Source organism: Arachis ipaensis, chromosome B8, assembly GCF_059453495.1.
Source record: "Arachis ipaensis isolate K30076 ecotype BB chromosome B8, ASM5945349v1, whole genome shotgun sequence".
In the NCBI taxonomy this organism is placed as follows: domain Eukaryota; kingdom Viridiplantae; phylum Streptophyta; class Magnoliopsida; order Fabales; family Fabaceae; genus Arachis; species Arachis ipaensis.
The window spans coordinates 20,434,488-20,451,426 of record NC_142443.1 but is presented as its reverse complement, the minus strand read 5'-3'; the positions used below and the strand labels follow the sequence as shown (position 1 = coordinate 20,451,426).

Genomic DNA, 16,939 nt, shown 5'->3' with positions numbered 1-16,939 from the left:
GATATTTTTTTTTTTACTTTTGAATTTTTTTATGAGGAGAGAGAAAAACAACAAAATGAAACAAAACAAAAAAATTTAAGATCAAAACAAATAATGCATGCAAGAACACCTTGAATGTCAAGATAAACACCAAGAACACTTTGAAGATCAAGATGAACATCAAGAACATATTTTTGAAAATTTTTAAGAAAAGAAAGACATGCAAGACACCAAACTTAAAAATTTTTAAACTTTAGACACTAATAATTCGAAAATGCATATGAAAAACAAGAAAAGACACAAAACAAGAAAATGTAAAGATCAAACAAAGAAAATCATCAAGAACAACTTGAAGATCACGAAGAACATAATGCATGAATTTTCGAAAATTTTAAGAAAATTAAAAACATGCAGTTGACACTAAACTTAAAATTTGACACTAGACTCAAACAAGAAACACAAATTTTATTTTTTGGTTTTATAATTTTATTAATTTTTTTGTATATTTTTTGAAAAATTTTTTGGAAATAGAAAATAAAGAAATTCAAAAAATTTTTTTTTAATAAGAATTCCAAGACTCCTGTAATGTTAGTCTAAAGCTTCGGTCCAAAAGATTAGACATGGCCAATGGCTAGCCAAGCTTTAGCATAACAAATACAATGATGACCTTTCTACAGCCAAAAGATTAAACATGGCTTAACAGCCAGCCAGGCTTCACATATCATCATGAAGCTCTAGAATTCATTTTAAAAAAAATTTTGAATGATTTTTCGAAATATTTTTTTTCTTTTTGAAATATTTTAAAAACTTTTTGAAAAGAAAATAAAGGTTGAAACAAGAAAGAAGGTTACCTAATCTAAGCAACAAGATGAATCGTCAGTTGTCCAAACTCGAACAATCTTCGGCAACGGTGCCAAAAACTTGGTGCACGGAATTGTGATCACACTCTTCACAGCTCCGGTACAACTAACCAGCAAGTGCACTGGGTCGTCCAAGTAATAAAACCTTACGTGAGTAAGGGTCGATCCTACGGAGATTGCCGGCTTGAAGCAAGCTATGGTCATCCTGTAAATCTTAGTCAGGCGAATTCAATTGGTTATGAGGTTTTGATAATTGAAAGATAAATAAAACGTAAATTAAAATAAAGATACTTATGTAATTCATTGGTGGGAATTTCAGATAAGCGTTTGGAGATGTTTTATTGCTTCTGAACCTCTGCTTTCCTATTGTCTTCATCCAATCATGTGTGCTCCCTTCCATGGCAAGCTGTATGTTGGTGGATCACCATTGTCAATGGCTACCATCCGTCCTCTCAGTGAAAATGGTCCAGGTACGGTTTTTGTACGGCTAACCAACTGTCGAATCTCTCGTCTCGGATGAAAAATACCAGGCACAGCTACCGCATGGCTAATCATCTGTCGGAATAGGATCTCTCTATCCTTTTGCACACTGTCACTGCGCCTAACATTCGTGAGTTTGAAGCTTGTCACAGTCATCCTGTCCCAGATCCTACTCGGAATACCACAGACAAGGTTTAGACTTTTTGGATCTCAGGAATGCTGCCAATTGGTTCTAGCCTCTACCATGAAGGTTCTAATCTCACGGATTCAAATGCTCTGTTGTCAGGAGAGGCAAGTCAAATCCGTGGATCAGAGACTCAAGAGACTATACTCCGGCTGTCGTCCATTGACTACGTTGAACATCATGTAGACCACTTGTGGTTGTCAGGCACGCGGATCTTGGCTAAGCGAGTAACGAAGATAGTGGGTGATTGTCACGGGTCACCCCTTCATTCTGACTTAACTGAATTAAGTACGAGAGTATATCTTGGAGAAGAAGTAAGCGTGAATTGAAAGAGAAACAATAGTACTTGCATTAATTCATGAAGAACAGCAGAGCTCTGCACCTTAATCTATGAGGTGTAGAAACTCCACCGTGGAAAATACATAAGACAAAAATGTCTTGGCATGGCCATGTGGCCAGCCTCCAAATGTGAAAAATGGCATAAGCTTCTTCCAATACAATAGGAAAGACTAGTATTTATGCTAAACTAGTTACTACGGATTACAGAAATTGAGTAACTAAGTGCAGAGAGTGCAAAAATCCACTTCCGGGGCCCACTTGGTGTGTGCTTGGGCTGAGCATTGAGCTTTACACATGCATAGGCCTTTTCTGGAGTTAAACGCCAGCTTGGATGCCAGTTTAGGCGTTTAACTCTAGTTCTGGTGCCAGTTCCGACGTTTTATGCCAGAAAAGGGTCTCTGGCTGGCGTTGAATGCCAGTTTGGGCCATCAAATCTTAGAAAAAGTATGAAATATTATATATTTCTGGAAAGCCCAAGATGTCAGCTTTTCATCCCAATTAAGAACGCGCCAATTGGACTTCTATAGCTCCAGAAAAACGCATTTGAGTGCAGGGAGGTCAGAATCCAACAGCATCTGCAGTCCTTTCTCAACCTTTGAATCAGATTTTTGCTCAGGTCCCTCAATTTCAGCCAGAAAATATCTGAAATTACAGAAAAACACACAAACTCATAGTAAAGTCCAGAAATGTGATTTTTGCATAAAAAATAATAAAAATATAATAAAAAGTAACTAAAATATACTAAAAACTATGTAAAAACAATGCCAAAAAGCGTATAAATTATCCGCTCATCAGCATTTCACTAATTTGAATTAAATTTTTTTGTTAAACTTGCCTGAAGAAATTTATTTTTGGAACATGGTTTTAGAGCTCGAACACACAAAACCAGTGAGATTTTTTAGCCTATTTGATTGGTTGCATTTTATCAACCAATATTCTGTTTTGGTGTATGTTGTTCTCTCTAACATTGTGATCTTTGTCTTGCTTGATTCTATATTTTCATTGTTTGATGTATGCATGCACTTATGTGATTGAGGCCTTTGTTTCACTGAGCTTACATACCCATATGGCCTTACCCTTTCATTATCCTTTACAAACCAAAGTGAGCCTATTTTACCCATTTTGTTCTTTACTTTAGCTCATCACTAACTCTAAGCGGAAAACAATAATGTCCTTAATTTGAATCCTTGATTAGCTTAGACTAGTGAGAGTGCTCATGAATTAAGTGTGGGGAAATTGGGCTTGAAAACGTTTGGTTTGAGAATTGGGTGTTGTATATTCTTGTGAAAATGTGAAAAAGAATGTTGAGGACATGTTTATGCATTCAATACCTTAATCATATGCATTGAGAAAAACAAAAAAAATTATGAGAAAAAGATCAAGCAATAAAAAGGGGACAAAATGCCCCAAAGTAAATGGTGGTAGCAATGCATATGAGTTGTATTCAAATTTGGGATGCACGAATATGTGGCAAAACATAGTTAATGGGTAGTTAGATTTTATATTCTGATTACATGGATTGTCTTAAGTTAGGTGGGAAGTTTGGGTTAATCAAGGATTCAGATTTTAGCCCACTTAACCAAATATATTCCTACCTTGACCCTAACCCCATTACAACCCTTAAAAGACCTCTTGATATGTGTATTTGTGGATTAAATTTTTGTTGATTAGTAGAAGAAGAGCAAGTCTTAGAAAGGAATATTAGTAGAGAATTGAGAGAATCGAACCTCAAACACTTGATATGCTCGATTCTTTATTCTCGGCTTTCACAAGCTTTCTTCTTGCAAGTCTATTTGTACTTCCTTTTATGATTTGAATTAGTGGAATCCAGTTCATATTTGTTCTTGGAGAATTTGATTTACTTTTAACCAAGTAGGTAGAAATATTTTGCATTTATTCACATTCATATAGATAGGTTGCATTTCATACATTCTACTATTCCTCTTCACTTCCTTTATAGCTTCTCTTGAGCTTAGCATGAGGACATGCTAATGTTTAAGTGTGGGGAGATAAGGAAAAGGAAACCAATAGGAAGTGAACTGAGCATCTATATGGACAATCGGATGCATTCACGTGTAGAAGCCGTTGGAACATTTAGGCATGTATTAAGTACTGGTTGTATTTTAGTTTCAGAAAGAACTATTTATATTCTAGAATTTTCTAAAAATTTGATTTCTTTATCTAAGCTTGTAAAACAAGGATTATGTATACATTTTTATGATGATGCTATTGACATTATTAAAAATTCTAATATTATTAGACGTGGTACTTTAATTGGTGATTTATTTAAAGTCAATTTAGCTAATAATGTTCTATCAGGTTTAATGGTTATGCATGGTAATGGTATGAATGAAAAACCCTCCATGTTGTGGCACCGAAGGTTGGGACATATCTTCATTGGGAGAATGAAAAAATTAGTAAGTGGTGGGGTTCTTGAACCTCTAAACTTTACTGATTTTGATCAGTGTGGATTGCATTAAAGGGAAGCAAACCAAAAAGTCTCAAAAAGGTGCTAAGAGGAGTTCTAACATATTAAAAATAATTCACACTAACATGTGTTGTCCTGATATGTCCTCAAGTGGTAAGAAATACTTCATCTCCTTTATTGATGATTATTCACGATATATGTATCTTTATATGCTTCATAATAAATATGAGACATTTGACACTTTTAAAGTTTATAAAGCTGAAGTAGAGAAACAATGCGGAAAGCAAATTAATATCATGAGATTAGATAGAGGTGGAAAATTCTATGAGAGATATACTGAAAGTGGACAAGCACCTGGTTCTTTTGCAAAATATCTTCAAGACCATGGTATTATGGCACAATACACCATGCCTAGCACACTAGATCAAAATGGTGTAGCTGAAAGAAGAAATAGGACTTTGCTGGATATGGTGAAAAGTATGCTTAACAACTTCAATCTTCCTTTATTCTTGTAGAATGAAGCCTTTAAGACAACCGCATATATATTAAATAGAGTTACAACCAAGACAGTTGCTAAAATGCCATTTGAACTATGAAAAAGTTGGAAATCTAGTTTGAATCATATACGGATTTGGGGTTGTTCTGCTGAAGTTTGAGTTTATAATCCATAAGAAAGGAAATTGGACCCAAGGACGACGAGTGCTTATGTTATAGGTTATGCAGAAAAGTCTAAGGGTTACAGGTTTTATTGTCCTTCCCATTCAAGTAAAATAGTTGAATCTAGAAATGCAAGATTTTTAGAGCATGATGTGAAAAGTGAGAGAAATCGTTCTTTTAAGGTTTTTGAGAATGATAATGTTTATCAAATCTCTCTATGTACAAGAGTGATTGTTCAATACAATGCCCATACAAATAGGATCAATGTAGAATAACCTGTTACTAATGTTCCACATAATGAAGATAATGTTCTAGTAGATCATATGGTGGATGATCAAACTCTTCATAATGAAAATGTTGTTCAAGAACACATTGTTCAAGAGAAACCCCAAGAAAAAGGAGAAGCTATTATGCCACTGATGTGGGAAAAATCGTCGGTAAAGATTTCACAAAAATAATTACGTTGCAAGTATAGATCTAAACCAACAAATTATTCTCAATCAAATTTAATTTGTTTGTCACAATGCAAACCCAATAAAAATAAACCGAAAAATTCAAACATCGGGTCGTCTCTCAAGGAATCGCAGGGAAGTGTATTTATTATTGGTTATGAGATTGTATCTTTTTGGGTTTTGTAATAAGAAACAAGAAAATAAAATGGCAAGAAGATAAATCAATAACTAAGAAAATTCTTAACTAGGATTGAGAATTAGAAGTCATGTCCTCATTATCGTCATCAATTGTGATGGTAATTGTATTTCGCTTTCACTTAGTTGACCTCTACAATGAAGGTAAGTCAAGTGAGCAAAATCAACTTAAGTTCACAAGTCCTAAGCCTAGGCCAATCAGCTATTTTCAATTATCCTTCAACAAGAGAATTTGATAACTCTATAGTCTCAACTAATCAATCCATGTCAATAATATAGAAAGCTAATTTAAAATCCAACCAAGCATTTTATCAAACACTTGGAAGGCGCAAAATAAAAACATAGAGAATTAATAAGAGATAATAAAATCAAAACAACCAATTGCAAACATAAATGACTAACAATTAAAGAGAGTAACAATAAACATAGAGAACATAAATATCATTAAAAGAAACCAAACGTAACAAGAGATCATAAACATAAAAATGGTGGAAAAGGGAAATTAACAAGAGAATAAGATAAACTAAAGTAATAGAATAAATAAAAGTAGAAGAAAACTAAATTAAAGGAACATTGAACCTGAAATTTGAGAAGAAATAAACCTAAAAATCTAAGAACCTAGAGAGAGGAGAGAGGCCTAACTAATGTCAAAAGTGAATGAATGAGAAGTGAATGATTGATTCTGCTCCACTCCCAGCCTCTAATCTGTGTTTTTTAGCTTGAAATTGGGCCAAAAACAGCCCAGAAATTGCCTCCAGCGATTTCTGATACGTACAGCACGTGGCTCCGTCACGCATACGCGTCGCTGAACTTTCGCAAGGTCACGTATACGCGTGATCCACGCGTGTGCGTCACTTAACTGCATGGCAACTATGGCAAATTACACATCATTTTGAAGCTCCGGATGTTAGCTTTCCAACGCAACTGGAATTGCCTCATTCGGACTTCTGTAGCTCAAGTTATGATCGATTTAGTACGAAGAGGTCAGGGTTGACAGCTTAGCAATTCCTTCAATTTCTTGTATTCCTTCCACTTTTGCATGCTTCTTTTCTATCCTCTAAGCCATTCCTGCCCTATAGAGTTTATTTTGGTGTCACTAAATTATTAAAATATTTTTGAAAAATTTTTAATAATTCAAATAAAAATACTAAAAAAAATAAAATAACATTATTTTTAAAAACTATAATTTATATTTTTTTAAAAATATTTATTTAAAAATTTTTTATATAACAAATAAATACAAAATATTTTTATACTTAAATATATTTGATAAATAAAAAAAATTTACATAAATTATTCAAACATAAAATTAACTTTCTCTTCTAGAAAGACAACTCTAAAAAAGATGGATAAGCTCACCAAGCCTATACTCTCTCCACTTCCAAAATTCAAATCCTATCACAATTTCAGAAATTCGCATCTCTCTGGCTCTACTCTCACTATAGTCCGCCACCCTCCTCCCCTCCACCGCCACGAACCTCCCCTATCACCGCCATCGTCTCTCACTCTCACGGTCTCACCACGAAATCGTCGTCTTCCCGTGTCTGAGAGCAGAGGCAGAATCGTCGTCGCTTTCTCTCTTCATAGCCTGAACGTCGCTGCTGCCTCTATCCCGATCTTCGTCACCGCTTCTATTCCGGTCTCCGTTGCCACGTCCAGCAAGATCTTGGCCGGTCTTCATCGCCGCTACATCAACATCTTAGCCGGTCTTAGTCGTAGCTTGTCCGTCAGCCTCTTCGCCGTTTGCTGCTCTTTCTTCTGGTAAGTCTTCTATGACCTTATTTAAAGTGTGTGTGCCTCTTGTGTGTGTGTCTTCTGACCTTGATGGGGTGTGGTAATTAAAAACAAAGGAATGCTGATGAAGAAGATTGGAACCATTATTATAGCAAGAATATTGTTGAGGGTGCTAATTAGTTTTAGTGATTGATGAGATGATTGTGGGTGTTGTTGCTAAAGAAGCACTATTACTTGTGTTTGTTGTTGTTTTCAAACAGAGTTAAGGATGATTAAACAAAATGGCTCAGTGTGTGCACCTCTTGTGCCATTATTGAATTTGAATTACAAAATTAGTGAGCTGCTGTGTAAACAACTAACTTGTGCCTCTTGTGAAATACGTATGTATGTAGGTGTGTTTTGTATATGTAATGTAGATATTAAAGAAGAACTTGTAGCAATTCATATGATTTTGGTGTTGCTTTGACTCATTTTAATATGTTTATTTTAATTTTTATATATTTTTTTAAGTTGGTTATTTTAAAAAAATCAGTACTAATGTTGTTGTTATATTTGATAAAGAGAACATATATTACCCTGATTCTTAGTACAAATTAATCAGCAAGATTACATTTAATTTTGAAGAACATATATTACCTTGAGGATTATCTTTTTTCTTCGATTTTTTCTATAATTTTTAAAAAATTCGTGGATGCAGGGTCCCGTTACTCGTTGCGGGGAAGGGGAGGGTTTTTTGATGCCCCTTCCTATATTTCAGGCAATATTGCTTTTGTTTCTTACTAGTAATTGTCATAAAATTTCTCTGTTTTCCATGAACACCCTTCTCCTTTACATAATTTTTTTAGGCTAGTTATTTCTTCTTGGAAAATTGAAATGTTTATAATTTGTATGTATAAAATGAAAACAATTCTTAAAGAGTGTGTGATATGGATCTATTTTTATTAAACTTTAATAAAAAAAACTTATTCAAATGATACAATATTAAAATTTAATAAAAATAAATTTCATCATTTTGTTATTTTATTATCTGGTTGAAGGATTACTCTCCTTGCTTTAATATGTTGAGTTCACAGATGTCCTATTCTTTATGTTATTATCTTACACAATTTAGTTTGTTTCATGCATCTCATCTTAGAACTTGTTGAAGACATTTTTGTTTTGATGGATATACAGTTTTCTTGAGTATTATATTTAAAATGAAATAAAAATTAAAATACTGTCTATGCCACAAATAAATTTGGAGTTGAAAGGATCATAACATTATACTGTTATTAATAAATAATTGAACCAAAATGGATTAAAGTATAATGCCTTCTTGTTTTGAACTGAAAAATGTACATGCAATAAAAATAAAAATAGTAAAAATTTAGAGTCCAAGTGAGGCTTACTTTTAGTGTTGGTTGTGTAGTCTATTGGTGAAGAATTGCAAGGAATTAGACTACCATTTCGTGATGCCATACAATTTATCTCCAATTGTTCTTCCTGCAGTGGAGGTAAACATTACCTTACATAGATAATTAGAAAGATAGATACATGTTAGATAGAAAGAAAGAAGATCGAATGTGGACACATAATCTTTATGTGGATATGGATAGATAGAGAGATATGAGATAATCTTTACGTTCATAACATTCAATGGGGTTTTGTTTTGGAACACAGGTAAGCACATGGCCAGCTTTCGCGTTTTTACATCATCTTTTCCCTCCTCTCCTGAAAGCTAGTGATGATTCTTCCAATGAACCATTCGGTGGCAATATGCTCTTTTCGACGTAATTATGGAGGTTGTCAAGTCTGAAGCTAAGATGTCACAGCCAATAGAGTTGGCCTTGGGTTCACAATGAAGGAGAATGAGATAGAGTAAATGAAGGGGGTGAAGCCATTTTTTCCCTAGAGCAAACATACATGTTTGATTTTACTTTTAAAAGTTAAAAGTTGTTGAATAATTAAGTCATGTCAGTATAATGATTATGAACATATAAATTATTATTTTCAGGTTTTCAAATTTTGAAGTTGGTTTGTTTTGTTGGTGAGATGTGTTGGCAAGTGGCACGTAATTTAATTATAATGTAATACAACCATAGGTGTGAACTACTTTCTATAAAAGTAAACAATAAAGCAATTTTTTATTAGTATTTTATAAACAACAGTATAAAGCAAGCATCAGCACTTGATGCATTGTAAAATACTGTTTATACCTTCAACATGAACCGATGCTGCTGCATTACAACCTATTAAAATGCTATAGCTTTCATTGCCAATTGCCAGCCATGTTTTTGATTGGAGAACATAACATGCCACATATATGTCCAAACAAAAGCCAGAGCATGTTAATTTTGAGCATGATAGATATCATTGCACCTACTGCTCTTTGAATTCATTTTGGATTTTTTTATTCAAACTTTTCAGCAAGAAGGGCATTTATGCAGGAGCAATAGGAGCATGCCACTTGGAAGCCATTCAGGGAGTCACCCCCCAAAATGTCAACATCTTGAAGCTAGTTGCATTTTTGAAAGGTTGGGCATTGCACTTTCTTCTTCAATGGCAAAATAAAATCTTAGGCAAGCTATTGATTTTTTGTATTTTTGTGGCCTTGCTACTTCTAATTCCTATACGCACCATGTCCTTCACTGCATTCGAGCAAACGAATTTGTTCAAGCTTAGAGATTGCAGTCTCACATGCAACTTCACCTTTTCAAAACCCAAAGACTCCTTCATCCACAACCAGCTTCTCCATTTGTTCGCCAAATGCAGCAAACTCTCCTATCCACGAGACCTGTTTGATAACACTTTTGTATGGAATACTATCACTGGTGTCTATGCAAAGTGTGGTGATATTCACAAGGCACAGTAGTTCTTTGATCAAATGACACATAAGAATGTTGTTTCCTGGAATCTTATGAACTCTGGATATGTCAAATTGGGGAATTGAGATGAGTGCATTTGATTGTTTAATAAGATGAAGTTATTGGGTTTGAAACCTGACCAAGTTACAGCATCAAATGTTATCAATGCTTACTTTCAGTGTGGACATGTGGATGATGCAAGGAGGATGTTCAGTGAAATATCTAGAAAGGATGAGATTTGTTGGACAACAATGATAGTTGGTTATGCACAGAATGAAAGAGAATAGGATGCATTGATGTTGTTTGGTGACATGCTACATGGACACGTTAGACTTGACAGTTACACCATTTCAAGTGTGGTCAGCTCCTATGCCATACTAGCTTCTTTGTGTCATGGTCAGGTTGTCCATGGAAAAGTAATAGTAATGGATGTTGATTATAGCATGCTTGTGTCAAGTGCTCTTATTGATATGTACTCCAAGTGTGGTGTTACATTGGATACTTGGAGCATTTTTGGGGAAATACCTATTTGAAATGTGATTACTTGGAATTCTATGATCCATAGTTATACACAAAATAGTCAACCACATGAAGCACTGGCTCTTTATGAAAGAATGCTTCAGGAAAATATCAAACCTGATAGCATTAGTTTTGTCGGTGTATGATCTGCTTGTATCAGTGCTAAAATGGTCACAAAAGGACACGAATATTTTAATTCAATAAGTGAATTGGTTCTATATGGGTGTATTATCTACTTGTGGGTGTATTATCTGCTTGTTATTCATGTATAAGCAGTTTGGTAATTTGTTCCCTGTAACATCTTTTGCGGTGTCAAATTTTTGCAAAATTTGCCAAGAGGGTAACATCCTATACTTTGTTACATTTGAGAGATACTTGAAATAAATTACTAACATGTTCTATATGTGAATATTTTCTTTGTCTCTTGCAGTGGTAAAGGAAAAATGAAAGGATAATTTGTCGATAACTTTATCAGAGATGAAGATTCAACACCCGATGACCTAAGCATTATTGAACCTTAACTCCTCAAATTTCATCTGCAGCACCAATGCCTTAATTCATTGACAAATCTAGATTCTTGATGTCCCCCACTAAGTGTTTCAGGCATTTAACTCCTGCAATGGGTCTAATCAACTACGAGATGGTTCCGATGTTGGGTAAGTAATAGACTAATGCATCAGTTTCAATTCTGAAATTCAAACCTCACATTCTATCATATTGTTATTGGTGTGCAAAATCGTGATCATTCCATTCCTTAGTAACGGCACTAAAAACCTAATACGCACGTTCATGATCTTATATCTGTTTCACAACTTCGTACAACTAACCAGCAAGTGCACTGGATCGTCCAAGTAATAAACCTTACGTGAGTAAGGGTCGATCCCACGGAGATTGTCGGCTTGAAGCAAGCTATGGTCACCTTGTAAATCTCAGTCAGGCGGATTAAATTGTATTAAGAAATTATAGTGGATGAAAATAAATAAAATATAAAATAGGATAGTGGTACTTATGTAATTCATTGGTGAGAATTTTAGATAAGCGTATGAAGATGCTTTCGTTCCTCTGATCTCTGCTTTCCTGCTGTCTTCATCCAATCAATCCTACTCCTTTCCATGGCAAGCTTTATGTAGGGCATCACCGTTGTCAATGGCTACATCCCATCCTCCTGTGAAAATGGTCCAATTCGCTGTCACTGCATGGCTAATCATCTGTCGGTTCTTGATCACACTGGAATAGGATTTACTATCCTTTTGCGTCTGTCACTACGCCCAGCACTCGCGAGTTTGAAGATCGTCACAGCCATCCCTTCCCGGATCCTATTCGGAATACCACAGACAAGGTTTAGACTTTTCGGATCTCAAGAATGGCCATCCATGGGTTCTAACTTATACCACGAAGATTCTGATTAAGAAATCCAAGAGATACTCATTCAATCGAAGGTAGAACGAAAGTGGTTGTCAGGCACACGTTCATAGGGAATGATGATGAGTGTCACGATCATCACATTCATGTTGAAGTGCAAATGAATATCTTAGAAGCAGAATAAGTTGAATTGAATAGAAAAATAGTAGTACTTTGCATTAATCTTTGAGGAACAGCAGGGCTCCACACCTTAATCTATGGTGTGTAGAAACTCTACCGTTGAAAATACATAAGTGATAAGGTCCAGGCATGACCGAATGGCTAGCCCCCAAACGTGATCTAAGATATCATAAAACTAATCAAAGATGATCCGAAGATGTAAATACAATAGTAAAAAGTCTTATTTATACTAAACTAGTTACTAGGGTTTACAAAAAAAAGTAAATGATGTAGAAATCCACTTTCGGGGCCCACTTGGTGTGTGCTTGGGCTGAACATAAAGCTTTCACGTGAAGAGGTCATTCTTGGAGTTGAACGCCAGTTTGTAACGTGTTTCTGGCGTTGAACTCCACTTTGCAACTTGTTTCTGGCGCTGAACGCCAGACTACAACATGGAACTGGCGTTCAACGCCAGTTTGCATCGTCTAAACTCGAGCAAAGTATAAACTATTATATATTTCTGGAAAGCCCTGGATGTCTACTTTCCAACGCAATTGGAAGCGCGCCATTTGGAGTTCTGTAGCTCCAGAAAATCTACTTTGAGTGTAGGGAGGTCAGAATCCAACAGCATCTGCAGTCCTTCTTCAACCTCTGAATCTGATTTTTGCTCAGGTCCCTCAATTTCAGCCAGAAAATACCTGAAATCACAGAAAAACACACAAACTCATAGTAAAGTCCAGAAATGTTATTTTTAATTAAAAACTAATAAAAATATACTAAAAACTAACTAAATCATACTGAAAACTATGTAAAAACAATGCCAAAAAGCGTATAAATTATCCGCTCATCACAACACCAAACTTAAATTGTTGCTTGTCCCCAAGCAACTGAAAATCAAATAGGATAAAAAAGAAGATAATATACTATAAATTCCAAACTATCACTGAAACATAGCTCTAATCAGATGAGCGGGACTTGTAGCTTTTTGCCTATTGAATAGTTTTGGCATCTCACTTTATCCATTGAAGTCAGAATGATTGGTATCTATAGGAACTCAGAGTTCAGATAGTATTATTGATTCTCCTAGTTCAGTATGTTGATTCTTGAACATAGCTACTTTATGAGTCTTGGCCGTGGCCCTAGGCACTTTGTTTTCCAGTATTACCACCAGATACATAAATGCCACAGACACATAACTGGATGAACCTTTTCAGATTGTGACTCAGCTTTGCTAAAGTCCCCAATTAGAGGTGTCCAGGGTTCTTAAGCACACTCTTTTTTTTTTGCTTTGGACCTTGACTTTAACCACTCAGTCTCAAGTTTTCACTTGACACCTTCACGCCACAAGCACATGGTTAGGGACAGCTTGGTTTAGCCGCTTAGGCCAGGATTTTATTCCTTTAGGCCCTCCTATCCACTGATGCTCAAAGCCTTGGATCCTTTTTATTACCCTTGCCTTTTGGTTTTAAGGGTTATTGGCTTTTTGCTCTTGCCTTTTGGTTTTAAGAGCTTTTGGCTTTTTCTGCTTGCTTGTTCTCTTTTTTTTTCTCTTTTTTTTTCTGCTATTTTTTTCTGCAAGCTTTGTATTCACTGCTTTTTCTTGCTTCAAGAATCATTTTTATGATTTTTCAGATTATCAAATAACATGTCTCCTTTTCATCATTCTTTCAAGAGCCAACATATTTAACATTCATAAACAACAACTTCAAAAGACATATGCACTGTTCAAGCATTCATTCAGAAAATAAAAAGTGTTGCCACCACATCAAAATAATTAAACTAGTTTCAAGGATGAATTCGAAACCATGTACTTCTTGTTCTTTTGTTTTTAAAACATTTTTCATTTAAGAGAGGTGATGGATTTATATTCACTACTTTAAGGCATAGACACTTGAATACTAATGATCATGTAATAAGACACAAATATAGATAAACATTTAACATAAAAACGAAAAACAGAAAATTTAAGAACAAGGAATGAGTCCACCTTAGTGATGGTGGCGTTTTCTCCTTGAGGAACCAATGATGTCCTTGAGCTCTTCTATGTCTCTTCCTTGTCTTTGTTGCTCCTCCCTCATTGCTCTTTGATCTTCTCTAATTTCATGAAGGATGATGGAGTGCTCTTGATGTTCCACCCTTAGTTGCTCCCAATAATTGTGTGGAGGAAAATGTATCCCCTGAGGTATATCAGGGATCTCTTGATTTGCAGTCAAATGTTCTACCACTGAGCTATAGACCCTTGAGATAAATCTCTCCATCTCTTATGACTCGGAGGTGGAAGCTTCTGTCTTCCCTTTCCTCTTTCTAGAGGTTTCTCTGGCCTTAGGTGCCATCAATGGTTATGGAAAAACAAAAAAAAAGCTATGCTTTTACCACACCAAACTTAGAATGTTGCTCGCCCTCAAGCAAAAGAAGAAAGAATAGAAGAAGAAGAAGAAGAATATACGGAGAAGATGGAGGGATGTGTGTATTCGGCTATATGGGTAGGATTGGGTGGGAAAGAGATTTTGAATTTTGAAGGTATGTGGGGTGTATGGATGTGAGTGGTGAAGAGGTGATGGGGAAGAGAGATTGAGGTGATTGGTGAAAGGTTCTTGGGAAAGGGTGATATAGGATTATGAGGAGGGAAGGTGAGTAGAGGTATGTGGGGATCCTGTGGGTCCACAGATCCTGAGGTGTCAAGTATTTACATCCCTGCACTAATTAGGCATGTAAAATGCCTTTGCATGCATTTCTGGCGTTGAACGCCAGCTCCATGCTTGTTTCTGGCGTTCAGCGCCAGCTCCATGCTCTGTTCTGGTGTTGAACGCCAGCCAGATGCTCCTTACTGGCGTTTGAACGCTAGTGAGTCCTTCCTCCAAGGTGTGATTTTTCTTCTGCTATTTTTTATTCTGTTTTTAATTTTTTGATTTAGTTTGTGACTCCACATGATCATGAACCTAATAAAACATAAAAGAATAATAAAATAAAAATAAAATTAGATAAATAAAAATTGGGTTGCCTCCCAACAAGCGCTTCTTTAATGTCAATAGCTTGACAGTGGGCTCTCATGGAGCCACACAAGTGATCAGGTCAATTTTATAGACTCCCAACACCAAACTTAGAGTTTGGATATGGGAGTTCAACACCAAACTTAAAGTTTGGCTGAGGCCTCCCAACACCAAACTTAGAGTTTGACTGTTGGGGCTTTAGTTGACTCTCTACTGAGAGAAGCTTTTCATACTTCCTCTCCATTGTTACAGAAGGAGATCCTTGAGTTTTAAACACAAGGTTGTCCTCATTCAGTTGAAGGACCAACTCTCCTCTGTCCACATCAATCACAGCTCTTGCTGTGGCTAGGAAAGGTCTTCCAAGGATGATGCATTCAGCCTCATCCTTTCCAGTGTCTAGGATTATGAAATCAGCAGGGATGTAAAGGCCTTCAACCTTTACTAACACGTCCTCTACTTGTCCATAAGCCTGTTTCATGGATTTGTCTGCCATCTCTAATGAGAATTGGGCAGCCTATACCTCAAAGATTCCCAATTTCTCCATTACAGAGAGTGGCATGAGGTTTATTCCTGACCCAAGGTCACATAGAGCCTTCTCAAAGGTCATGGTACCTATGGTACAAGGTATTAAGAACTTTCCAGGGTCCTATTTCTTCTGAGGTAATGTCAGTTGATCCAGATCACTCAGTTCATTGATGAGCAAGGGAGGTTCATCTTCCCAAGTCTCATTACCAAATAATTTGGCATTCAGCTTCATGATTGCACCAAGGTACTTGGCAACTTTCTCTTCAGTAACATCCTTATTCTCTTCAGAAGAAGAATACTCATCAGAGCTCATGAAGGGCATAAGGAGGTTTAATGGAATCTCTATGGTCTCTAGATGAGCCTCAGATTCCTTTGGTTCCTCAGAGGGAAACTCCTTGTTGATCACTGGACGTCCCAGGAGGTCTTCCTCACTAGGATTCACGTCCTCTCCCTCCCTTGTGGGTTCGGCCATGATTGATATATCAATGGCCTTGCACTCTCTCTTTGGATTCTCTTCTGTATTGCTTGGGAGAGTACTAGGAGGTGTTTCAGTGATTTTCTTACTCAGCTGGCCCACTTGTGCCTCCAAATTTCTTATGGAGGACCTTGTTTCACTCATGAAACTTAGAGTAGCCTTGGAAAGATCAGAGACTAAGTTTGATAAATTAGAGGTATTTTGTTCAGAGTTCTCTGTCTGTTGCTGAGAAGATGATGAAAAGGCTTGCTATTGCTAAACCTGTTTCTTCCACCATTATTAAAGCCTTGTTGAGGCTTTTGTTGATCCTTCCATGAGAGATTTGGATGATTTCTCCATGAGGGATTATAGGTGTTTCCATAAGGTTCACCCATGTAATTCACCTCTGCTATTGCAGGGTTCTCAGGATCATAAGCTTCTTCCTCAGAAGATGCCTCTTAAGTACTGTTGGATGATTCCTTCAATTCATTCAGACTTTGAGAGATCATATTGACTTGCTGAGTCAATATTTCATTCTGAGCCAATATGGCATTCAGAGTATCAATTTCAAGAACTCCCTTCTTCTGAGGTGTCCCATTATTCACGGAATTTCTCTCAGAAGTATACATGAATTGATTATTTGCAACCATGTCAATAAGTTCTTGAGCTTCTGCAGGCGTTTTCTTTAGGTGAATGGATCCACCTGCAGAATGGTCCAGTGACATCTTGGAGAACTCAGACAGACCATAATAGAAGATATCCAGAATGGTCCATTCTGA

General features: G+C 36.1%; 1 pseudogene; it reads left to right on the top strand.

The window, feature by feature from the left end:
• Positions 1 to 9,925: 9,925 nt before the first annotated feature.
• Positions 9,926 to 11,117, top strand: LOC107610654 (pentatricopeptide repeat-containing protein At2g34400-like; annotated as a pseudogene).
• Positions 11,118 to 16,939: the final 5,822 nt, after the last annotated feature.